We start from the raw sequence: 26,700 nt of genomic DNA on the forward strand, positions 1-26,700 counted from the left end.
ATGCACACACACTGGCCCCCTCTCCAGGTATGTGGAGGGTCCCCTCTGGGCAGATATGTGGCCCATTTCCAAAGTTGCTTTCTCCACACAGTCAGAGAAGGGGCACTGGTGATGAGAACTACACATGCCAGGCTCTGTGTTAAGTGGGGCTCAGAACAGATCTCGTTCAGTTTTTATATCTGCTCTCCAAGGTAGGTACCATTCTTATCTCCATTTAAACCTGAAGACACTGAAGGAGTTTGGGTCCATTGTCCAAGGACACACAACTCATAAGTGGCAGATCCTAGATTTGAACCCATGTCCATCTGACTCCGGAATCTGGGCACATGTGGGCCTGAGCTACATGTGAACGTGTGACATTGCCCTGCAGAGGGGGCCAGTGTGTGTGCATGGAAACCTTCCCTTCCCCTGGGGCCTGGGGAGTCCTGAAGGCCTCTCCATTCCAAAGTGTTCCCTGCGAGAGCTAGAAACTTCTTTCGAGAGAAGTCCTATCCATTCAGTCTATTTCTGGAATAAATCATTTAAAATGGGGGGAAAGGGGTACTTTTCTTCCCGACAGAGGTTGTAGCTGACACTACATCTTCGCACCTATTTGCTCTGAAAACCAGTTTATCCGTGGTTAGGAAGAAACGTACTCAGTGAGTGTTAAGAAGGTATTTCTATCAACATGAGACAGAAGTAGGATGTTACGAGATTTAATGATCGAATTAATTTTCTTTTAAAAAAATTGGAATCAATTACTCCTGTTCATGAGGCTGCATCTTTTAGCCAAATTTTCATTTTCATGTCAGACCAGAACACTCCCTGTATGACTTTAACACCCTGATGCCTTGTCACTTTTGCCACTAACTTGTGGTGCGCTTTGCAGTGTGACTGGAGGCCCGTCACTTGCCCTCTCTGGGTGCCAGCACCTTGTCGGAGTCCCATACTTGTTTGTGGAATGTAACTGTCCAACACATAATATGAGTGGGTTGGACCAGGTAAGAGGTTGCCAACTGGCAGCCCATGGCCAGATCTCACCTGCCCGATGTGTTAGTTTGGTGTGTTCGGTTTTTATTTGTTTTAAAAAGATTTCTTGCTGGAGGCATAAATTAGGAGTTTGAGATTAACAGATACAAACTACTATATACAAAACAGATAAAACAACAAGGACCTACTGTACAGCACAGGGAACTATATTCAATAGCTTGTAATAATCTATAATGAAAAAGAATATGAAAAAGAATATACATGTAACTGACTCTTTGCTCTATGCTAGAAACTAACAAAACATTGTAAATTAACTATACTTCAATAAAAGAAAATTCTTGCCAATCTGTACAAATAGGGAGATTTGTAATCTAGAATTCAGGCCTTCTGGAGTAGTCAGAAGGGCTGACCTCAGCAGGCCCACACTCCCCATGGCAGCAGTGAAATGGGTTCTAAAAAGCCTTTTCGATAGGGCACGCTCTCTCCAGTTTTTATCATCACCCCCTGTCTTGTTTCGCTCAGCTGTGGTACCTACCCGGTCCCCATGGACCTCTGAGGATGCCACCTCTGAACTGGATCCTTTACCAGGTTCCTACTTGCCCTCCCAGGCTACGCGGTAAGTGTCGTTGTGTTCCGACAGGAAGGTAAAAGACAAGTGAGCCACCTGGACCTCGCCATATACCTTTCCAAATACTATACAGAGCAGTGGGATACAGAGATTGGTGCTAATGTCAGAGGCAAGAAGAGCTCTTGTGAATACCACTTTGGCCCTCATGCTCAATACCACATGCAGAGCGGAACCTAAGTGAGGGCTGGAAGGCTTTTGGCCCTCACCACTTGCCCAGGACCTCCAACTCATGGATGAGGGGGTACATCGAGGTATAAACTAGAAGACTGTTGCTGACAAGTCTAGCTTGCTAAAGACCTGAAGGCAGGGACATTCCATGGTTTCATCCAACATTCCAAATAGATTTGGACTCCAAGTCAACTCATTTTCTTCCTTAGGAGAAGGGGAGACCAACAATTCCAGCAAATTAAATGACAAAACCTCCCTGACACCATCAGAGGAAGCGCAGGTCCTTCCAGGAACCTGAAGGGCTCACATCTTGGTTGTGAGAACCTTAACACAAGGCCCCCGGGCTGGCCGCACCCTGTGGGCCACAGGCCAGCTCTGTGTTCTAAAGTCAGCAGAGCACGGTCGTGATCAGGATGTTCATATCTTACTTTGATTTTTTTGTTTGTTTTTGTATTGTTTTTGCATTTTTGTTTTGAATTTTTTCCTTTCCTAATAAGATTATGCCCAGAAAAAAACAAGTTTTGCATGTTTCCTGCTATTTCTTCACATCTTCATATATATCACCTTCACCTCTCTGTTTTCTACAGTTTGTGCAAAAACTGAAGGAAAAAGTTAATTGCAAATTTCAGCTCTCCTGACTACACACATGCACGCTCTTTCTCCTTCCTAGCTCTCCCAGTTTTTCTTTTAAGAAACAAGTCATTGTCAGTCCTACAAAGCCAGAATTACTTCCTAATATGGTTGGCTTTTTAAAAAAACTTCTTATTTTGAAATAATTCCAAATATAACAGGAAAGTTGCAAAAATAATAAAATGAGCTTCTGTATCTTTTACCTAGAGGTACTGATTGTTACTATTTAGCCCCATAAGCTTTACCACTCTCTCTCCGTGCATAAATGTGTATTTCATGGGAACCATCCAAGAGTCAGTTGCAGACATCATGCCCCTTTACATTATTACCATAATACATTTACCAAAATCAGGAAGCTTAACAATGATATAATATGAACATCAAATCCACACTCTGCATTCCAATTCTGCCACTTATCCCAATAATGTCATTTACAGATTCCCCCCACTTCGACCTTGTTCCCAGATTCAATCAAGGATCACACATTGCATTTAGGTGTCTAGTTTTCATGTCCCTTTGGTCTTTCATCTGAAATCCCAATGTGGTTTTAAAGATGCTTTCTCTGTGGCACCAGAGAACTAGAAGAGATAGAGGTAGAAGGTGGAAACATGCAAAAAAGAAAAAAAAATCCCCGACTGTAATGATAAACTGGTAGATAGATGGTCAGTGGGGGATACCAAATGTTCCCCCCAGGCTTCAGCAGCTGCTCTAGGAATTGCATCACCTGCTTAAAGTTGAGAAGGCAGACTTGCGAGGTTAAGAGTCTTCTATTTCGGTCTTACGCTTTCTCCCAGAGACAACTGCCATGTCCTGCTTTAAATGCCCCCACGTCTCTCCAGAAAGAGCTTTGTGGAGCTGTAATTACATTTCCAGGGTGGGAGAGCAGCTTCCCCCAAGCCTCATGTCTCACAAAGCATCTAAATCATTCCATTATAGCACAACAATGGATTCTCACACTCGTCAAGCAATTTGTTTTAATTATGTAAATCACTTCATTCTCTTTTCAGATATCTGCAGGGAGCTGCAAGCCACTGCAGGTCAAAATAGGATGTGAAGACTGGAGTAGGGACACAGAGGGGCTGAAGGTGGCTGGGCTTGTCCTGGAGGTCACCTATCATATGGGTTTGGGGTGGAGGAAGGGATTGGGTCACGGAGGTCCCAGGAAAGGCATCTGGACGCAAGGGGGGAAGTGATATGTGACAAAAGTAGCTTTTGTGACATGAGTGTCCCATGGCTCATGGCACAAAGCATGGCCATGCACTTTATCTGAGCATTTGGGGGAGACCAGGACCCCAACAGATACTGCATCCTCATCCCACCAGACATTCTGCAGCTGCCCTGTGGACTCCTGCTTTGCTGGATTCAGTAAAATGAGAACCAACAGTCACCCAGGCACCTGCGAGTCACCCTCCCCTGAAGGTGCCTGATGACCAGACCAGTCCCCAGAAGGGGCTGACTGCCCAGAATGTTCTTGGCTTTACACTATCTCACCACATCTTGTAGGGAGTTTGAGTTTAGAACAAGTTGGATAACTCTCCCACTGATCTTCAATTTTTTTTTATTTATTAATTTTTTCATTACAACTAAGAAAATTGGGAGAATACAGAGACACAGGAAGGAAAGAAGGAGGGAAGAAAGGCGGGCAGGTAGGCAGGCCCCCTTAGTTGAATACCCTTAAACAAACGCGTTTTATGGGAGAGGGTGTTCTGGCATACTCCATGCTGCTGTCAGTTGATGGCTGCCTGTTTTCAGGACGAGGACAACACGTTAGAATGGTTTCTCTATTGTGCTTTTGATCAGACAGCTTTTACTTCATACTCAGCAGTGAGAAGGCACTAAGTCTGCAGCTAGGGTTTGCTGCCCTCAGGGAAAGATGAGACACTGAAGGCAGGATGGCCAAACAGTTGAGAGTATGGACTCTGTGCCCAGACCATCTGGATTCAAACCCCCTGAACCCCCACTTACTAGTTGTGCCTTTGGGCCTTGGTATTACCACCTGTAACAGGACAAGATAAAAGTACTAACCCCAAAGGTTGTTGTGCAAATTAAAACGGGACAAGACCTATGAAGAGCTTAGTGCGGCACCTGGCATACAGTAAGCACTCAATAAATTTTAGCTACTAGTACTATTAGAATCATTACAACCTTGTTTGAAAAGTCAGGCTTAAACCACAGATTGGGAAGCTGATGGAAAGCATTTCCTTAAAAAAAAAAAAAAAGGAAGAACAAATGGCTGAGATATTAGTAGCTTTTAAATTCTGTTATGAAGGCTATGTAACATAGATGGAGCAAGGCTTAAAGAACTAGCAGTGCAATGCAACACCACTACATCTTTCTTACTAAACCACAACTCGCATGGGTCTTGTCCATCAGGAATTACATTTCCAGGGTGGGAGAGCAGCTTCCCCCCAGCATTGTGTCTCACAAAGCATCTAAATCATTTTTTTTCCCTCTATGGCTTCAAAGAAAGAAACCCTTGGCTTCCAGCTCATCCAATTACCTGCCACTAAACCAGTCTCACAACTTCTTAAAAACACTTATAACCACTTAGAATCCTTGACTATCTTAAGTTTCCTTCCCCCCCCCCCAGCTAAGGAAAAGGTTGATGAAGTCCACAGGAATATTTTCCAGCATCCTTACTCAAAGCTACCACTTCCTCTCTTCCTTAGGACAGGAATCAAAGGAGAGGTTTTAATCCTAAGGACTAAGGATCCCTTGAGCATTTTTCGTTCATCTGGAGCAAGTCCTTTTCTCTCCTCTTTGAAGGGCACTAACACTTTCTTCTTGCCCATGGGAATCTGGGTCCTGATTTTCCCACTGGATATTAATCTGAATGCAACATTTTGGCGAAGTTGCCCGGAGCGACCAGCAGGTAAGAATCTGGTACCAGCTGCTTACAGAAAGAGCCTCTTTCTAATGATTAAGTCTAAAATTACATTTGAACCTAAGTGTATAAACCAGCTTATAATGGAATTTAGTAAGGTTTATAAACAGAAATTTCAAGTAACCCTGAATAATAATGTTTACCTCTGAAAGTACTAGCTTCTCGTTGTTTACAGCTTACACACTTGGTGCATCACTTTGTAGTCAATTTTTTACTTTGATTTTTGTTTCTACAAAATACCCTTATTGCTAAAGGTTTCCCTTTATGCTCAACCTTATCAAAATTCCTAAACATTCCTTAACTCATCCTCCTGCATCTGTATGCTGTGGCCCTGGCTACCAGTGCCGCCTAATCTCCCACCTCTTGCTTCCTTCTCTTGCCTCTCCAGACACACTGGCCTAACCAGTTCATGCTCTCTGCATACTCCCTCCTACCACAGGGCTTTTGCATATGCTCTGTCTATGCCAGGAGCATCTAGATAATGTATTCATATCTCAAGAATCACTTCTTCAGGAAACCTGCCTGTTCAGTGAAAACTCTAGACCAGAGATTCTCCATCTGTGGTCTCTGGACCTGCATCATCGACACCACCTGGGGTCTTGCTGCAAAATGCAAATTCTCAGGCTCACCCCAGACCTATTGAATCAGAAACTCTGGGGTCAGAGCCCAGCAATCTGTTTTAACAAGCCCTCCGGGTGATTCTGATGTCTACTGACATTTGAGAAGCACTTGCCAAGATAGTCTTGCAGCCCTGTGAAGCTCTCCCTCATGGCATTCATGACCACTACATTCTCATGTGTGTGTGATTATTTCATGAATGTCTGTTTCCCCCACCATCCTGAGGGCGGGAACTGTGTCTTCCTTCTCACCCTTGTTTTCCCAGCACCAAGCAGTGCTTAGCACCCAACAGGTGTTCAATTAACATTTTTCGATAAATTAAAAACAAACACATGCAACATTTAAAAATAAAAATAACTATAATAGAAGAAATGAGTTAATGAGATGAACATGTAATTTACAAAAGAAGAAATAGAAGTCGCAAATATTTTAATGTGCTCAATCTCAACTAGTAAACAAAGACACTGGTAAAACAATGTGATGCCATTTCCCTGCCACTTACCAGGTTAGTGAAGATGAGAGGCAATTACAACAGCAAGGACTCCGGGTAATTGTTGCTGTAGGAATGCGTGTTTGTGCAGCTTTTCTGGACTGCGGTTTGGCATTGTTTTGAAAATTGAAAGTGACCTGGCAAGGTATCCTTCATCATGAACTCTAAGGGTACATTAGGACATGTATGCACTGGTTCTACTGGATGAACAAGATTGGATACTGACACTGTTAGTAACTGTAATTTTGAAATAATGCTAATGTTCATCAGTAGGCATGTGTATAAACAAATTGTGGTATATTTATAACACCAATACCATGCAGCTAATGAACATGATTCTGAGGAACGAACAGAAATGGAACAATGGCGACAATATTCAGAAAAGTGAAAAAAGTTCCACTTAACTTAAAGGTTATATCTATATGTGTTTGTAGCAAGAGAAAAATGCCAAGACATACATTCAGCAAAAGGCTATTAATGGCGTGATTATAAGTGATCTTTATTTCTTCACAGTCTCCTATACTTTCCTAATTGTTTCTAATACATTACTCCATATAATATAAGCACTGGGAATATAATATAAGCACTGGGAATATAATATTTGAAACACCAAATTTAGCTTAAGTAAACTATAGCTAGGGAGGGAAAGCAGTTTTCTAAAAACAAAACCAACTAAAGAGAATTCTCAAAATACGATTCCTTTGCATTATTCACTGTTGTGGATTAACCACGCGCATGTCTTCTCCGTTCCCACAGACAGTCAAGAATTGCCTGCAGCTGGCTACAATGACCCACACCGCAAGCACTACAGGGGGATTTAAGTAGCTGGTGGGGATTAAGTAGTTGGTGACTGATAACGTGCATTCAAACTGCATCCAAGAATTCCTGGCACAGAAGAGGAAAACTCCCTAAACTTAACGAAGAATTCCTGAGGGTGCCATGTGGATTCCCCAATACTGCAGGTGAGGCATCAGTCAACTGGGAACGTTGAAATAACTCCCAGAGATGCTGTCACTGGCAGGCAGAACTGCACCTTTTAAAACCTTTTCCCTCTGTCTTTTCCTTTCTCTCTCTCTGAAACCATACACATTCTTGGCATGCTGTTTCCCAGAAAGGGTGCTAGAGCATGAATCAAAGGAATAAGCCAAGGGGAGGGTTGTAAATGCCGCTGCACAGGTGTCCAACTGGCACCCAGTTCATTACGTGTTCTTGGTGTCAGTAGGCAGTAAACGAGTGAGGCTGGAGGTCAAAGGCAGAAACGCAATGACCTTGTAGCACAGTTTAGTAAAACAGTGCCTGAGAACTAAATTGAGATGAGGTTTTAGCACAAAATAGGTTCTAAACAAAGACAACTTATCCCAATGTAATGCACAAAATGGCCAACCACAGGGCTCTGAAGTCCCATAACTCAGTGAAGCAGCGTCCTACCCATCACCACGCCACTGAATTCACTTTTTGAAGCTACCAAGCAGGGCAACATCCTCTTAGGACAAACAAACAGGAAGAGAAGCCAGTACTCAGTTCAACCTCATCACCTCCGTGCAGGTGGGGCGTGTAAAACTATGCTTGGACGTGAGGCTTGTAACAAAGGCCAGTGGTATGTTTAAAGTCTACCGAGAGGTCATATGCTCAGTCATTCACTCTCTGCTAACCAAAGCAGCACCGCTAATAGGTTTCTGAGTCTGGTGCCAAGTGGCGGGCGCTGTCTGGGTATGAGTTTGAGGTGCCTGAGGGTCAGAGGCTATGCAAAACAACCTCCAGCTGTGACTCAATTTTTTTTTTTTTTTTTAGTGTAGCCTTCCCCCAGACCTTTTGGCTGTGATGAGCCGGATTAGTGATAGTTAAATGTCTTGATCCATTACAGGTGTGGGAGATGTGGTTCTGAAAGCTAAAGGGCACTGTTGCCCGGACCCAACACGCACATCAATTCTGGGAGCAGCTGGGAGTGAAAAGATGCCACATTCTCAGGCAGTGATAGCCTCACGGTCATCAGGTCTATTCCAGGTAGATAGTAATGAGAAATCGGTACAGTGAGAGCTAATGACTGAATATCCTTTGCATAATTACAATGACCTGAAGTGCTTTCAAAATGCCAAATTAGCTGATTAAAATGAGTCCTGTTGAAGTTATAATATCCTAATTCAAATCTCCTGGCCAAATATACTTGCAGAACCTAACTATGTTTAAAGATGGATTTAGAGAAGACAAATAGCACTCAGTGTCTGACACAGGACCAAAGTCATCGCAAATTCACTTTTAAAAGCCTTCTCCACGGTTCCCATTCCAGTTCATAGGAACCTCTCTTTGTCTTCCTGGATGGCTCTCTGGATGGCTATCTGCTTTCCATTCCCGAGGGGGGACGCTCTCAGCCTAGTTTTGTCGAACTTCACCTCTGGTTTCACTTTTTTGTACCTTTTTGGCCTCTGCCATTACACCTCGCAGGTGCAGAGCTGTAACTGGAACGCTGGCTGCAGCACGTTGGCTCGAGCACGCTGTCAGCGCAACTGCGGAGAAGGTGCCTGCAGCCCTAAGGCCATTTGAAATGAGACCCACAGCAACCGTAACACCAGTGCTTGGCTACCCCTCAGCTGAAATCACATAACCTCCCCAGCACCCAAACTTTCCAATCCATGTTACTTATAAGAGACTTTAAGATCTAGTAGGTAAAACTATAATGTACCTAGTGTAACAACTGTCAAAGAACAGTCATTGCACTTCTTTGGGGAGGAAGGCAGGAGAAAGCATCCTACTGTCCAGGTCCCCAGTAAATCAGTTCATTGTAAAAGAGTTTATTGAGGTCACAGAGAGGATACCCAGAGAACGGAAGTAAGAAAGTTTCTTGCAGCGTGAACGACATTGTTGCATGTGTATAGATACATATGGAGAGGTAGATACATATTCATCTAATCAATTTAATTCTTATATATGGGGAGAGAGAGAAGGAAGAGAAGGGGAAAGGGAAGAGACGGGGAGAAGGGGGAGGAGAGAAAGCGGAGGAGGAGGAGGGAGAGACCGACCAACCAACCATCAATGGTAATACACACAGAATCAACAGTTTCAAAACTCAATTATGCAGAATTGAACTTATTTTTCTAGCTTATAGGATTAAAACTGGATTTCAACCTAGAGGTAACACATTGCATTGACATTAGGAATAATGTCAGGCTGTGTAAATATTTTGCCAAAGAATATGTGGCATTATTAGTGAGAGCAAGACATAACCGTTATGTTTAAGGAAAGAAAGCCTTTATTTGTTCCCTATACAATCATAACTCAATCGACCAAACAAGGCTTTCCCACCCTCCTCAAGCCACCATTATAATGGGAGTTTTGTGTAAGCTCCTTGTTTGTACAAAAGCCTGATGGTATAGTCTTGAGGGGTAATCCTAAAGCTGTTAGACTGAAATTAAAACAAATCTGACCAGTAGATCTGGGTTTTTAAGACAGCCCTACTTAAGAGGTCCATGCTGATTATACCAGGAGATAAGCCCCACACAACTGAGGGGTGATCACTTCAGCAAACATGGGCATGGCATTGTCATTTTCTAGTTTTCACCTTACAGGATAGCCAAGATCTCACAACCACTTTGCAAAAAAAAGCAGCAAATTTCTCAAGACTTACACAGTCATGGTATGCATAAGCCTGAGGTTGGCTTTATCTTTTTTTGACCTTAAGAGAAAGAAAAATTAATGCTCACGTATAAAATGGGTTTGCTTGTCACTAAAATAGAGCTGGACTGACAAGGAAGGGCGTTCTGTCCCATCTCTGCACTCTTAAATCAAATGGGAATTTAATCAATAGAATGGATTGATGAACATCTGGATTATTTCCAACTCTTTGGATTTTCTTAAAATAAAGTCCCCGCCCAACACAAAACATACCAACAATCAACATACCACAAACAATGCATCCTGGTGGTCTCAGCACCACGTTTTGAAATTTTAGAACAGAACTACTGAAACTGTCAAACGTCTACGGCTCCCCCTTTAGATTCTACGTATGTCTTCATGTGGACTTCCGCACATTCTTCTTGTCTATGGCTTCATGATCTCCCTTCTTTATTTCGAGTTCTTTTCAACCCAGGCTTAGAAGACTCCAGTATTTCTCACCCTGCTCTCCACATTCACTTCTCAGCAGTGCATTTTTGTTTTGCTTGATGACAGCGCCAACATTTAATCATCAAGCACCCTGAGAATACTTGGGGTGGCTTAGACCCCGGAAACGTTCCCTGACTCTTCCCATCTGGGCAGCCCTGGAGGGTTGGGACAGTGAGGAGACATGGGGCCACTAGCAGCAATGGGAGTTTGGGGATGGGGGAGGATGGGGACAGGTGGGAGCTGCCGTAGGTGGAGAAAAGCATGCAGTTCCTTTGAATCTGCTTCTTGAACCAATATAACAGAATTCCTTCATATTCTGTATAGGTGTGGGGGTTGACTGGGAGGATTCCCTGAATTCAAATGACTCTTTGCCAGCCTGAGACTGGAGAAAAGGAGCCTTTTTGAGAAGCGTTTTGCAGTTGAATTGTGTCCGTTGTCCAACAAAAATACTTTCTAACTCAGTGGCACTAAGCATTGGTTCAGCAGTGCATGTGAACGAACTTAATACACTAGGGGAAATAAGAAATGGATTTTATTAAGTTTATTAGCAGCTAAAAACACGATACTTCAACAGTGGGAGGAAAGTGATCCACCCACACAATTTGAGTGGAATGAACATTTGGCTTTAACTACAGCGAATATGTGAAACATAAAACCTAGTTTTCCATCTAAAGACCTTTGGGGTCCATTTTTACACTACCTTGATCAAACCAGGAATTAAAGTTCAAGCTGGTTCCCTCCAGAACTGAAGGGCACTGGTGTTTCTCCAGTCACACCTCTTCACATCAGCATTTCCTTAGGCTTATCTTTCCCTCCCACCTTAGCTTAACTTGGCTCCCAACCAAGGATGCATTTCTACCAATCAGATGCCACAGCTCCCCAGCCGTAGCCAGGAGGCCGGGGGAAGCAGCGTAGTTACCAGCGGAAGGCATGGCAGGAGCCTTGCACAGAGGGCCAGTCATCTCTGAGGCCACTCTTACAGTCATGGTCTCATTGGTGAGCTCAGCTCCAGCAACGACAAAACGCTAGGCAAGGAGGCCTACACGCTGCTCAGGTTTTAAAGAGAAATGTACATACTACAAGTAATAACAACTACCAAAAATACTCATTGAAAATTGGCCCTCGGTTGGCACCTTAGTCTTAAGCACTTCATCTAATCCTCACAACTACTCTGGAAGGGATCTCTTATTATTAGCTTCCTTTTATAGATAAGGAAACAGGCTCGGATGTCTTTGGGTGAACTTCAGATTATGGATGATTTTTAATTTTCTTTTTATATTTTTCTGTATGTGACTCATTTTCATCAAAAACCATTTTCATGTTTAAAATGCCATTAAAAATTGAGAGCAGCGAAGAAAGAGAAAAAGTGACAGCAAAAGAGAGTCAAAACAGCTCCTGGGGAGAGGGGAGGGTAGAGCTCAGTGGTAGAGGGCGTGCTTAGCATGCATGAGGTCCTGGGTTCAATCTCCAGTACCTCCGTTAAAAATAAATACATAAACCTAATTCTCACCACCACCCCCAACAAACAGACAAACGAAGAATTAAAAAAAAAAAGAGCTCCTCAGGAAGTGTAAAATTTAACGTGGACAACGAGCAAGGTGTGTATGGAGTAGTTACTCCTACTCTGTGCTCCGCTGCACTTTGACCTTCCCCTCCCAGCCCTAGTCACACAGCAATTCTGCATCACTGCCTGACTCTGCTGGATGGTGAGGGCGGGGGCCGTGTCCTCCTTGGTCATCCTGGTACCCACAGCACCCAGCAGAGTGTCCACACACGGCAGCCCCTCGACGCATATTTTTTGCATAATGAATGAATGAATGACTTTGGTCTCACCTCCCCAGCTAAGCCAACAGTGCTTGGAGGGCCAGACTCACATCATGTATAATATTTCTGAATTTCCCTGAACACCACTGTTGGGCATACAGTAGGTGATTAATAAAGACTTGCTTGCCTGATGGGGATCACATCCCAGGGAAGCATGCCAGCTGAGAGGAGCCAGCTTCCCGGATGCATCTCCCAGAGCGCAGGCATCACTGCCATGGGAGTGCAACTGGGAGGGCTGCGTGGAACAGCATAGCTGATTTTGTTTGCCGAGAAACAAGAGGTAGTCCGGGATCTTTATCTGCAAAAGCTGTCATGCCTTAACTCACGGCTCCACCCCGCCCCTTCTGGAAGAAGATTGATAAGCATAATGATGATGTTTTAATGAGCTTAATTGCACATTCCTTATGTTCTTGCCGAGTTGCCAACTAGCTACTTCAACATCCAGCAGTTTACTTGTAATAACTTTTCGCCCCTCTCTATGCCAGGGAGCATAATTATTCTTGTGGTAATTTGGTGTGCGCTCTCTCTCTCTTCCCCCTCTCTTTTTCTCGCTGTTTTTTTTTTCCCCTTCCTTTCTGGGAATTACTCTAAATGGGTATCTTTGAAAGGAGGGTGGCAGGCTGCTTTTGGTACAGGGCTTACCAAGGACCCTTTCATCAAAGAAGCCCTTGTAACCACGCTCTGGACCTGAGCCAATCAGATCATCTCTCCCTGTCTGTTTCTGAAGCAGCTCTGACCCTGGTATGCGTGTCGAGCCGGAGTCTGCAGACAGGCTGACTGCACTCCCAGGCCAACCTGTCTTAGCTGACTGAGAAAACGCTGAAGGGAAAATTACCTGTTTGGCTCCAGACGGAATTAACATTTTTTTTTTTTTTTACATACACACACAAGTATGTTTATTATTTTTTGTTTAAAAGCGTTTGCCTATCTAATATATTCATTAATGTTATCTGGTCAGTACTTGAAACATTTTGAAATATGTGCAAATGCAATAAGGCTACAAGGCCTGGAGGCAAAATAAGATGAATTTTCTAATTAAATGACAGAAAACTGTTCAGGGATTAACGGATGGCAGTTCTGTAATCTGTTTATGGGCGCTGCTCTGTGCAGGGACATATGGTCCATGTATCAGCCCTGGTGGGTTAGGGGGCTTGGAGACCAAACAGCCCGGCCCCTCCACTACCCCTCTGCAAACCACAGCCACTTCGAATCAAACACTGCAGGTAGGTGGTGAGGCCGCCACCGTGGCAGATCCTGGCCCTTCTGAAGCAGCCTGGGGCTCAGCTCCTCTGCTGGGAGACCGCTGTCCCAAGCAGGCATCTTCCTGCCCTGGGAGCCAAAGATATGCCACAGAATTTTAAGTAAACTTCTCTTCTGAGCAGAGTCCTGGGGACGTCTTACATTCTTTTCAACCCCAGGGCCCCAAATCATTTATGAACACATTTTTGACATTTCTAGGCAATTCCAGAAAAAGGTCATCATTGAGAAATCTATTTTATAGTTGCTGTTTGAGAAAAAGTACGAACACATTTCTTTCCTGGACCTATTCGAGAGTCTTCCTCTGGAAACTCGGGTGTGTGGATGCTACATACACAGTGTGTCTCCTGCAAGCTGGGCCAGCTGGGCCAGCGACCAGGGCACTGAGACAGAGAAGATATGACCTTTGGCCTCAAGGACAAGGGTCTGGACAACTCTGCTCCTGGCATCTTCAGGATTAGTTTGAATGCTTAAAAAATAATAACAGTTTTATATCCCTCCTGTGTTAGCAGTGGCACATTGTACAGGTGATAGAATTATTGTGGCACGTATTTTTAATTTGTACTTTCAGAATTTTCCAAAACTTCTACAGTGAACTTTCACTTCTGTAGGTATACCATAGGCTAGTAAAAGGAAACTTCTTGGGAGCACCGCACAGGCACATGCCTGAATTACATGGAGTCGACTTAGGGACAACAGGCCAGGTGACAGCCAGCAATGGGGAAGCGGGTCTGAATCCAAAGCAGGGATGGATTTTAATGAGCAGGGCAGCCTGAGAGTCACAGCTGGCTTGGACTAAGTTCCTGGAGTATTAAATCAAGTAACGGCAAAAATATGACTGTGTTTTACATATGAGATTTCATAACTTCCTGAGAAGTAAACAGTTCCTTCCCCCTTGGTTGTATCCCCTCAAGGAATGTCTATGTTATTGCTTTTGGCTCATCTTTTCCCCAAAGTTTTATCTACACAGAAGTGCAGTGGCCCAAACAGAACGCCAGCCCTACTTTCTCTGGTGGTCCAGCCTGTACATGTATATAACAACAGAGGCTATATCAAATCATGGTATGTGCTCCATCTCTCCCTGGCTCCTAGATTCCTACCTGTGCTGTGTTCAGAGCTCTTGTTACAGATTTAGACTTGACCCTGGAAAGGATGGATGGAAATTCTCTGATGCTTTGTTTCACTTTGACCTAAAGGGTTTCTTCCTGGGTTCTCTTCCTCTTTTACAATCCCCAAGAGGTCAAGGATATAGGCTGAAATTGAGGCTTTTCCATCCTCAAAAAAAAAAGGAATATGAAATTCTTTTTATATCATAAATTCATGAAGAATGATCATACTCTGTTTCTGCCCACTTCAACTCTGGGTAGGCAGAACACAAATCTGGGGGAAAAGTATATTTTGCCCTTTCATAGTCTCTTTTCCTACACCAAGGGAAAATTGCTCATTTTCGTCACTGAATTGTATTTCTGAATAAGCAATGAAAAAAAGTGATAGAAAAAAATTCCTTGCAAATAGTGTATGGCATGCTATCAAACTATTAGATAACCATAATTACAGGTTTGGTTTCAACAGTGCACAGTTAATCTCAGCGAAAATGCTCAGATTTTAAACAGAATAAATTCTTTCTAGGATTTGCACACTGTCTACCAGTCTGAGAATAGCAACTCAAGGAGAAAAAAAAATTCAACTCATTTCCCTCCCAAAGTTGAGAAAAGTGGCTTGGAGACATTAATTCTTTCTGGTTATGGGATTAAGAATTATATTCTTATTATATTTAAAAGAGTGAAGCTCCTTGGTTATTTCTCTCATGTATATAAACCTGGCAAAGGAATTCTTTTTGCAAAAATAAGTTGTAAGTCTAACAGCTGACCATACATTTTACTCTGTCTATGTTACAGGTAGACTGTCCATATATTGCCACTGACTTAGGACTGTGTCTGGTTTACATAATCTTATCTTTTTAAAAGGTGATTTTTCCCCCAATGTATAACTAAACTTAATTTTAAGAAAAATAAAAGAAAAAATAAACTGACTTAATTTTAAGAAACTTTCTGTAAAATACATGTACAAATCAGGAAAAAAAAAACCTTTTCAGTTCACATGTCTAACTCATTGATTTGTAAAATACAGTTTCAGAGTCCACAAACCACAGATCTCTAGCATACCAAAAAAAAAAAAGTGAGTGTTGGGGGGACAAAGTTCACATCAGTGAAATGAAGGACCAAGAATAAACCTGCACTGAGACCGCCAAGCAACCACAACCCCCAGGACATGGAATTTAAGGAGGTAAACAGTAGATACCAAGCAGACACCATAGTTATTTCTCCCCAATACGCTGATACTGGAGTTGGATAGTCTGACACAGAAAACAATCCATGGTTCACTAAGTGAAGGAGACATTCAGTCTGGAAGCTGCTCTTTACCTACTCAAAGCAAGCAGACCTTATAAACCCTGGCTGCTCTAGCAGGGGAGGAAATACATTTTTGGTGGGAATTTTCCCAAAGAATATTCCCACTGAGGGAGAGTGACACCTTCAGTATTTTCAAAGATTTCTCCTACGTACAAAGCTCAGAAAGTGCTAGAACAACAGAAGTGCAGTGGAAGACATCTGTGGGTTATTCTTTCTGGAATTGTAGCTGGTGAGACGGAGACACCTCTGTAATAAGGACATTAACTCTGTTTTAGAGTAGTTGACAGTGTAATTCAAAGAGCATGAACCAGGAGGGCATATTGGGGGTGGTTTAGAGGACAGAATGTAATCAGTGTGACAGTTGAGGAGGAGGCCCTGGCTGGGGCCGGACTGGGCTCAGCCCTGGTAGCTTCTGACCACGGCCTCACCGCAGCCCAGTGGGGCAGGGGTTGGTAATTAACACCCGCAAGCTTCCTGCTTTATGGTTTCTCTCTTCCTGTTTCCAGTTTATAGTTCCTTACGTTACCTGTGCGCCATCACACTGACACTGTAACTTCGGTTCTTCAGAACCTGAGAGACTTGCCTTCTCTCTGAATTCAGAATTTAAAGAACTCTTTAGCTGTAGTTAAGGATGTACCTGGTGAATTAGAAATTTACACCTCACGGGGAGTGATGGAAACGTTACCTATCTTTTCGGGGGGAGCGGGACGTTAGCTATCTTGATTATAGTGGTAGTTTCATCGGTGTATACATACATCTATCAAAATTCATCAAATTGTACACCTGAAATATGTGTAGTTTACTATACAGGAATCATATCACAATAAAGGTGTTAAAATTATACAAAAAAAAGAGAGGGGGATGTACCTGGTACCTGATTGGATAAGACCAGGTAAGTGGTAGACAGCAAGGAATGCTGTCTGACCTCTGCCTGCTCTACCATCATGAAAACTCATCTTTGAGCAAAGGAAGCACAGTCTGCCACCTGCAAGCACTTTGATACCTCAAAGCAAATGTCTAACCAATGAGGGTAGTTAGAGATCAACTCCCACCTTTGTAGGTACGTGGTATTAAATTCATCCTTTCCTGAGGCTTGCTTTTTGCACGACTCTGAAGTGCATACTCTCTAGAATGGCTCTCTTAGTCTCCAGGATGGCACTCCCAGACTCTCATTCCAGTTCTTTGTCTTAAGGGAGAGATGGACAATTTTAGTTCTTTTATTGATCCTATTTACAAAGGTGACTATAATTGTCTCTAAGGAGACTATAAATTTTAGAAGAAATGAATACTTTAAATGATGTCTTAAGCGCTACCCCAAATGATGCCGAACAGAGTCTGAACAGTTTATTTTACGATTGTCCCTCCCTACTTCTCAGCATCCAGTGAGGTAAGACAACACCTCTGACTGCCTCCTGAGTCATTTAGAAGAGAACGCTCCCTAAATCCGAGGAATGGCACAATTTCTATGCTTCTGCAAAGACATTTATAGGATTCACAGGGACACTTACCATGTGCCCCTCTGCCCCTCACCACTTACCAATATCTCTCTTCACCTCTTAAAACGTTTTCAATAGTCTCTCATGGTGCACACTTCACTACCACATACAAAACTGCTTAATGCTCATAAAATTGCAAAGGGCATTGCCCTAACAATTCCAATCATACTATTAAATGCAATTAATGAAATGAATGAGATAAAAGAAACAGTTCTCAGAATTCAGCCGAGGTGTATCTTGGGCAGAACGTCTACAAATACTTGAGGCCATGCATTTTAACAGGAGAGACTTGTTAAAAATTAAGGTGTTCTTAAAGCCAAGAATCTTGTGGATCCAAGAGGATCTGTACTAGAAATCTTTATGTACAACTGATCAGGCTTTTGTAAAGTGGTGCAGTTCATTAGACCTAGGAGATCGCCCCAGTGAGGCAGCAGGTTGGACAGACGGCATGGCTGACCAGCTGGTGTTTAAAACGATGATTTGAGGGTCACGTACATGTGAGCAGACCACAAACCCATGGCCTGCTGCTCCTGCCTTCCACCGACCCTTCCTCTTAAGGTGCAGGATGTTTTCCTGGGTATTCTACACTCTTTCTAGGCTGCCCTTGGTAGGACGGTACAGATGAATTTCAACCTGATTCCAAAGCTTATGAAAAAAAAGAGAGCCTGTTGCTTCCAGGACCAGCCCTGCACAGAGCTGGTCTGGCCCAAAGGTTTACTGCTTATTATAGAGCAATGCCCTGCGCAGTTACCTGCTTACTACTGGCACTTGGTAGGGATGGTTCTTAATCTCTTCGGGATTTGGCCATCTCTCACTGGAAACAACACAGGATGGGAATTAGCTTTCCTCACAGCCTAAGCAGAAATGCAAATTAGATTGTTTTGTTTGGCTTAGGCGGTGTTTGAAAAAGCTTGGATTGAATGCTTTAAGATAGGCCACGCACACCTTGGTTCACCCCAGGCCCTCCACTTCCTGTTGTGTAACCAGGGCCGGCCTCACCTGGCACATGGCGTGCCCCACCTGCTCACTCAGGCATCTGACCTCTGGTCTAGAAGCAAAGGTGCACCCTGTGGGGTCTTTCCTTAGCAAATCCTGAACACTGCTGTCTTCCCTTAGTATGATTAGCTAACCAGCAGGGAGTTTATTACTGAGTACCTACTGTGTGCCTGCAATGCCAGATGCTGGGGTCACAGAGGTTACTCCCTGCCTTCCAGAACCTTGTTCTCTAGTCCATGCCCTGGCCCATCAGTGTTCTTTCTGCTAAAACACAGACCAAAATCCCAGCAAACTCTTCTTCAATCCTTACAAAGAAAACGACCACATCTTAACTCTTTTCTCTCCTCTCAAAAGATACACACTTCAGGGGGGTGGGTGTAGCTCAGTGGTAGAGCACGTGCCTAGCATGCACCAGGTCCTGGGTTCAATTCCCAGGGCCTCCATTCAATAAATAAGTAAACCTAGTTACCACCCCCACCAAAAAAAATCACAGTCAAACAAAAAAAGATACACACTTTACACAAACACCAGTTTAAGCCCTGACATTATTCTGCAGGACTACAGAACCTTCAGAATCCACGTTTACAGTTCAGACAGACACGGGAGGGGGGAAGCGACTGACATCCAGGAGACAATAGAAAAAGCAGAAAACAAAACACATGTTCATACACTCACCCTTAAAAACAGGGGAAAACCAATTGGGAAACTTTCATTTTTCTTCCTGGATGTCTATTTAAAAAAAAAAATCACATGTGATACGTGTGTCTATGGAAACCTTCGTTATCACAAAGATAGGGAGGTACCAACGGCCGCCGTTGCCATGGAACGAGCAGTATTTGCTTTTTATTCTATTGCACAATATCTAATTACAGAGACCCTGATAAAATTATGCATTCCTCAGCACAAATTAAAGCCATTCTACGGGAGCCTTCATGCACATACTTTATTTGTCAAATTTCATTAAAACCCCAAATCAGGGATGACTTCGGGGTAAGCATTCTAACCAGACTCAGCCCCTTCCAAGATGTAAGTTCTCTTAAACCTGTATTTGGGGCTGCTGGAGTGTCCTGGGTGAAAGGTCAGCTCACTTCCTTTAATCTCCCACAAAAGCCTAGGTTGAAACCCTAAAGCCCCTTCTTCCGTTGGATGGATGCATAGAATACACATTTAAAAATCAGTCTCCTTGTTTCTTCTGGAAATACAATAATCAATTTAATAGCAGGGAAGGCTGAGCCACTCTCTTGAAAAGATAATGTGTCACAAAATTCAGCTGCTGTTCCTTCCCCAGTAGTTGTTGCTTCTGCCCGTGTTCTTATTCTTTTACTACATATTTAGGTATCTATAAATAGGTGTAGTATTTTTTTAAAGTAATACCCTATAAGCAGCACTTCAAAAATTATCCTTTGACTCAACATAATTCCAAGGTGCATACATGTGTACATGAGTTTATGATTCATTTATTTTTACGGCTGTATAGTATTCTGTTGTACTGACCTTCCTTCCCTTCGTTTGATGAATATTTATGTTGCTTCTAAATTTCTGCCAGCCCAACGTTGCAATGGACATCCTGGTACATGGCCTTTTGTCAGTACCTGTAAGGATTTCTCTTAAAGTCTTTAAGCTGGAGTATAGCTAAACTTAAGAGAATCCATTTCCAGATCCCTAACCTCCACATGGATTATTTGTTGAAACTGATCTTCTGAGAAGATGCCTGTGGTCCACGCATCTCACCAGTGTTCTTTCACCACTGTCTTTTCTCAGCTGCCTTCTCCCACTTCACTAGTTGCTTCATCCTGGGTGTAGAAACCTCCACAGCATCAAGGAAAGAGACAAGAGGTAATATGAACTATTGCTGTAAGGAACTACTCCTTTACTCAAGAACCACAGGTCCAGGCCGGAGCTTTGAGTTTCTCCCGGTTTCACACACATGCCTGTGAAGGGTGAAGCGCGGTGTTCAGCTGCTGTTAGGATGGTCTGAATTCAGGCATACTGTACAGTGAAGAAGGGCGAGTTTTGACAGTTTTTGTTCACTGAAGGTGTAATGACCTCACCTCTTCCATCTCCTAACTTATTTTCAAAGAATACAGCTTTCCTGAGAGTCTTGTGCGGACAAAGCAAAGAGAGTGTCAGGAAGATGTGCTGATGGTGGCAGCACCTTACATCCCCCTTGTGACAAATTCACAGAGAGGCTTGAAGCTCTGTGTTCTGCACATCTGTGTCTATGCTAGCTCCCCACCTCCTTTAGATCGAGAATGCACAGGGACACGGCTGTCCCAGGGACACGTACTCACACATCTGTTTAAATGAAAAAAATGAAGTCAGACTTGTTCTATCAGAAAAACAACCCACTTGGGTTGTTTTGTTGGACAGTGAAGACTGGTTTTGCTAGTTGTTTTATGCAGGGACGTTTCCATCATTTGAATGAGTTCTGTCTATTGCTTCAAGGTCTTGAGAAAAATATACTTAAGGCGTATAAGATAAAATTGTTTTCTAAAAAATATTCTTTTGGTAAAGATAGGTTGATGCAAACAACAGTTTGATTTCCCCCAGCTCTTTCCAAGTATATTTGGTTAAACAAGTCACCTCCAAGAGAAAAACACTAATGAGCGTCATTTGTGTGAAGTGCCTGTACCCTGTGTACAGTCATCCAGGGCCCTTCTTGCTTTGAGAACAACCAAGAAAGACCTTGTTGGGCAATTTTCCTGCATCTCTGCTGAGGAATAGAAGTCTGGAGAAGACTTGATTGGCTCAGGTAGTATGATAACACACATTACTGTAGGTGAGTCACCAACGGTAGGAATGAACTAGAGAGTTTGATTTAAATAGCTCTTTTATTGCCACAGACTGAGAGTCTCTCTTGGTAGTCGGCCTTCTCAGCACAATTCTGATATGTAACCTCAAACTGCATCCCTGGGTGACTAAACTGACACGAGGTACTTCGGAGGCACTACAGAACGTAGCTGTCTGCTTGGGTGATGTTGCCCTGAGGCAGACACTTCAGCAGCCTTTGGCAGAAGAAGGGTCTTAAGCAGGAAGCCTCGTGCTGGTTCCACCACGACCAGCAGCAGGTCACTTCCCCTCCCTGGGCCTCAGTTTCTCCTTCAGTGAAATGAGGGGCTGGAGCACGTACTCTCCTGAAGTCCCCTCCCGCCATCTTGGCCTTGGCCATCACCTCCTCTTCAGTGTGACCACGAGGCCCAGGCTGGTGCTTCCTCCAGGACCCTTGGTCTGGCAATGAATCGCCATCATATCCTACCCCTGGACCAGGTAAATATGGCTGCCCTTCCTGGTGGAGTTTTAGATGGGTAACACACAGGGAGCCCTGCTGCGGCCCCCAGGGAGCAAAGCCATGACCTCAGATACTTCACGGTATCCTGAGTTTGCCAGAAGGAAGCAGCCGCACTCACTCTCCTTAATCCTTGTTGAGGGCTTCCTTTTACACAGTCTGGGCCTCCAAGCTGGGGTGGAGAAGAATTAAGCCTATCTCATGCCTTTTATAGATCGGTATTTACTTTGCTCCCTTATCAATATTTTTATGTTTTGTTCTAGGCGCCCTAAGAGGGGAAAAAAAGCTAATAAGGGTACTTGTGGCAGATAATAAAAATAATCCTCGTCTGCTTTAAACACAGTATAGAGTCACATTCAGAGACTTTCTCAAAGGACTTCATCTGTTTAGAGAGGTAGAGTGGTCCCTGAGCAAAGAGACAGGAGCAGGATGTGGATGGACCTCTCCGTGTGTAACAGAGGAGCTAAGTGTGTAGGCTCCCAAGTCTGGCTGCCTTGGTTCAAATCTGGCCTCCACTGCCTGCTGGCTGTGTGGCTGAGCTCAGTAAATTACTGAATCTCTCTGAGCCTCATTTTTTCCATCTGTCAATTGAAACAGCCTCCTAAGGTTCTTGTGAGAATCAAGTGAAATAACTAAGTAAACACACTCGGCCCAGCGGCTGGAGCATCATAAGGACTAAAATATCATTATTACTATATATTTTTTTTATCATGTCACCTTACAATTCAGACCCCCTAGAAAGTGATTCCACTGACTTATTTAGTAGGACAATCAAACAGATGAGCAGTCAAATCTGTCACTCGTGACAGCAACACACGCTAGGTTTCCTTTCCTCCTAGGACATTTTTTATTTCATCATAAAATGGAAAGCCAAATCAAATTTGCTCAGCTAATTTTGGCCTAAGAGGTATACTTAGGACCCTCAACATTTGCCTGACAGGTCAGGCTTATCAGTGCACACTTGTTAGTGTGAAAAACTCCTTTCCTATCGCTGCTGCTGCCACTTCTCTTATCCTGTCTTTCTTCTGGAACAAGTGGACTTGCAAGATACTCCACCTCCTGATTTGGCAAACACGCCTGTTCTACGAGAGAGAGTTCCGCCCATGTGCACAATGGAGGGTCACAGACGTTGGCGGGTTTATCAGAGAAAGCCTTTCTTCTGCAGGTGCCAGGGCATGGAGAGCAGGGTCCCTGCGGGCTGTCCCCCTTCTAATGAGGACTGTCCCACCATTTCCTAACTGTGGCTCTTAGGGACACCAGAACAGATGCAAAAGGATGGTACTATATTTATCAACCATTGGGGCAGACTGAGAAATATTCCTCACTGGATGAGGAGCTGCATGAATTTTAGAACATGGGTGGAGAGGCGGTAAGTTTTGTTTGATACAGGGCTACCTGAAATTCGATATCAGGATAAAATTGGCTTCAAAGAGAGGCTGAATTCCAGAGTCTTTAAGGAAGTTGGCCCAAAGGCACCCAGGAATATAGCAAACCTGTTTCGAGATTTGAATGCCCATTTTTTTGTGTGTAACAAATGTTGACCAATGGCGAAATGCTGAGCGCTAAGCTGGGATAGGGAAGGGAAAGGTTTTGTTAAAAAAAAAAAAAAAGATTTTGTAAAATAAAACAAGGTTTTGTAAAATAAGTGAGTTAATATAATTTAAGAGAGAAGAGCTTGGCCTCTACAGCCTGGGTTGAAATCCTAGCTCTGTCCCTTGCTACCCAAGTGACCTTGAGCGAGTTTCCAGAAGTGAATGCTGCTTCTCAGCTCCCGTCTAGCCTCCAGGGTCAGTCCCTCACTTGTCTGGGCTCCTTCCAAGGCCCTGGAAGAGGCCCTAGGAATATATTCACGTGGTCAAATAGCTTGCACAATTTGTAAATACAAGACATATTAACTGAAATCCATTAGGACTACCGTCTCTTTCTACTCTGACTCTCCCTTGTGTTGGGTGACACTGGAGTGGCCATGGGTATTTTGGGGATGCAGCTAAGGAAAAGCTGAGTTAGGGATGATTTACTTTGGATGTAGTGGGATATGTTTACATGTTACACAGTCATTGCCATGTTTGGGTAAGTCATTGCCAGCTGACCTGGGCTGGAAATGGCCAGCTCATCCCGTGTTGGGACGTGAAGAGGCAGGGCCAGAGGTCATATTGTGATATGAACATGCCACTGGAGGTATGTGGGAGGTACAGGAAAAAATGTTCGGAAGCAGAACTAAGTCTGTGGGAAAAACATTCCAAACCTTACAGCTCCATACCTGGGAAAAAGTGAGAGATGTTTCCATTTGACAATGATCTTAAAAACTTACACGACATTACTAGTATGGAGCTATGAAGCAAAAAGAAGTTTAAAAACACCCTTGATGATTCTAAAAGGTTTGCTCAACCATGTTAGAGGAAAGACTATCTTTCTATTCTCTCCGTAGAAAATATTATGAAATAGTTATTATAAGAAGAAATGACCAAAGAATATGCAGCCAAAAATATAAAAAAAAATTATAACTGGTTAATTTATAAAACTGCATGAGTTTTTTGGACTTTGTGGTGTTTGTAGTATTTGCCTGCTCTTAAAATTTTGTTGTACTCTCTTTTCTAGACCTAAACAAACGTGAACTTTTATAACTGATTTTGAATTCAACCTCCCCTCATCAGGGTATCCCAAATTGTATGAGCTTCAGATCCCACAAAACTTGGATCTGGCCGAGGAGAGCTCATAGTTTCTTGTGAGGATGAACTGAGATGAGTTATAAAGTATATTATATATGTATATTGTATGTATATGTCGTATGTATGTATATGTGTATATAATATGTATGCATATGATGTCTATTATATATAATAAATGTGTATATTATATATAATATATACTGTGGCAAGAGTGTGGAGGTTGAATTGAAAGGGACTGAGAATCAGGTCAGGGAGGCCAATTCTGAGTCTAAGCTAATGATCTAGACAAGGGAAGATGTGAGTTGGGGTTTGGTTCTGCTTGTCATGTGCAATGGATTCTTGTCTCTCTGCTATGAGGCTAACCGTATTAATCTGTTACCTCTGAAGTTCAAAAATAACTGAATATCGGCAATTTCTTATGGTTTAAATATCTAGAATATAAAAACAATTCAAACCAACAAGAGAAAAGTGCATTTTCCCTCCAGCAGCGCGTCACCTCTCTTTCCACTCACAGGGTAGCTCCCAACATTTCATCTGGATTTCCTACAGGTGCTCCACACTTGGTCTTAGAAACTTCCCCTGAGGTGGAAAGGGGGCTTCATTTGTATTTGTAAAATATTAATTCTTAAGCTTGGGCTGGGAAGAAGAATGTTCATTATATCACGTCCTATTTTTTTTTAATTTTTGAAATTATCTGATTAAAATGTATATAACATAAGTATTTATTCTTTATTTTTAGGAATATCTTATTCATGTATTACTGTATTATTTAATTATTTTATTTTAGCAGGGGCAGAGGAGGTAATTAAGTTTGTTTATTTTTAGAGGAGGGACTGGGGATTGAACCCAGGACCTCGTGCATGCTAAGCACGCAGTCTGCCACTGAGCTATACCCTCCACCCCACTATTCTTTATTTTTAAAGGGTACTCTCCTGAGTGATAAAATTAAGAGGCAGCAGAAACTTCTGAGTGGTCCACTATGGTGGAACGTTCATAATCTTAGGTTGGCCATATTGAGTTGAAAGCCAAACCTTAGGAGATCCTAAATTTCCACAAGTAGAGAGGGTCGCATGTGAAAAAACCTCCTCCTGCCTCAGCAGGACGTCTTACAGGGCGCTGGCCAGCTAGGGGAGAAACGACATGGCTCCGAAGCCTGAGTCCAGAATGTCGTTGTTAAAAGTTAATGGTTACTGAGTATTGACAGCTTCAAGGAGAAGCCACATGGCAGGACAGATTAGCTCCAGTCCTTTGCCCAAGTACCCAGCCGGAAGGTGGATGGCAATCCTATTGTTACGAATATCTACGGATGACTGAATGAAATAATGAAATAAACAGAAAGATTTCTGAGTGCGTCACTGGGTGTGGCAAGTAGTAAACCCTTTTCAGGCTGATGAGTTTCATCTTTTGTAAGAGTTAATGTGAGTGAGGATGATGTATAATGGACCTACACATTGTTTCAGAGGAGCCCTCATGGATTTGATGGCGGTATGGTACATTTAACCTCTGAGTCCTAATAATGTTCTGCTTTCCAGATGCGCTCAAGGCCTGTCATATTCTAGACCTGGAACACATACATGGTATTATCTTTGGATATACAAATAAAAACCAATTCATTTTCCAAATGTTTAACTCATTCCGGAAGACACCACACACACACACACACACACACACACACACACACACACACAGATCACAGCTAAATCAACAATGTTAGCAAAGCTCTTTTGGCTGATCAAATCAGGATACATTAAGTTCAATAAAGGTGCTTGACTTATAAATCTACAAATAACCAGTTATTTTCCCAAGCAGCATTTTGATTTATCATCTGAAGCAACATTTCCTGTTCTTTTATAATGGCTTTTTGTAAATTTCCCCTTAAATAGAAGGAAGTAGTACATCTCTAGATAAAAATATCTCAATAAACTATAGTCTCTCGACTATAAAAGGACCACATTTTCTTCCTGTGGTCCTGAAAACGATCACAGAACAGAAATGCTGACCAGAAACCTTTTTCTCCATGATATTTTTGAAGAAATCCCAGAGGCTGTATTTACAGACTTGACATCCTGAAAGCAGATCTGTACACAACACCAGAGATTAAACTATTGTCATTTACAGCAAACCATTTAGCAGCCTCTACTCCTGGAATATTTCAAGCCATTTTCAAAATCATCTCAAATCCACCAGTCTACTTCACCATCCTGGAAAGAGGAAAAGTTCTGGGCTTCTCACGCTCTACGAATACAGCCATACCTCAAAGCCAAGCTTCAGGCTCC

The 26,700-nt window shown here is 42.9% G+C and overlaps 1 protein-coding gene across 7 annotated transcripts in view; it reads right to left on the reverse strand.

Annotated features, from left to right (window-relative positions):
- Positions 1-26,700, reverse strand: part of VTI1A (vesicle transport through interaction with t-SNAREs 1A) — a 341,791-nt gene that overhangs the window by 51,843 nt on the left and 263,248 nt on the right. The window lies entirely within an intron of this gene.

Source organism: Camelus ferus, chromosome 11 (assembly GCF_009834535.1).
Source record: "Camelus ferus isolate YT-003-E chromosome 11, BCGSAC_Cfer_1.0, whole genome shotgun sequence".
Lineage (NCBI taxonomy): Eukaryota > Metazoa > Chordata > Mammalia > Artiodactyla > Camelidae > Camelus > Camelus ferus.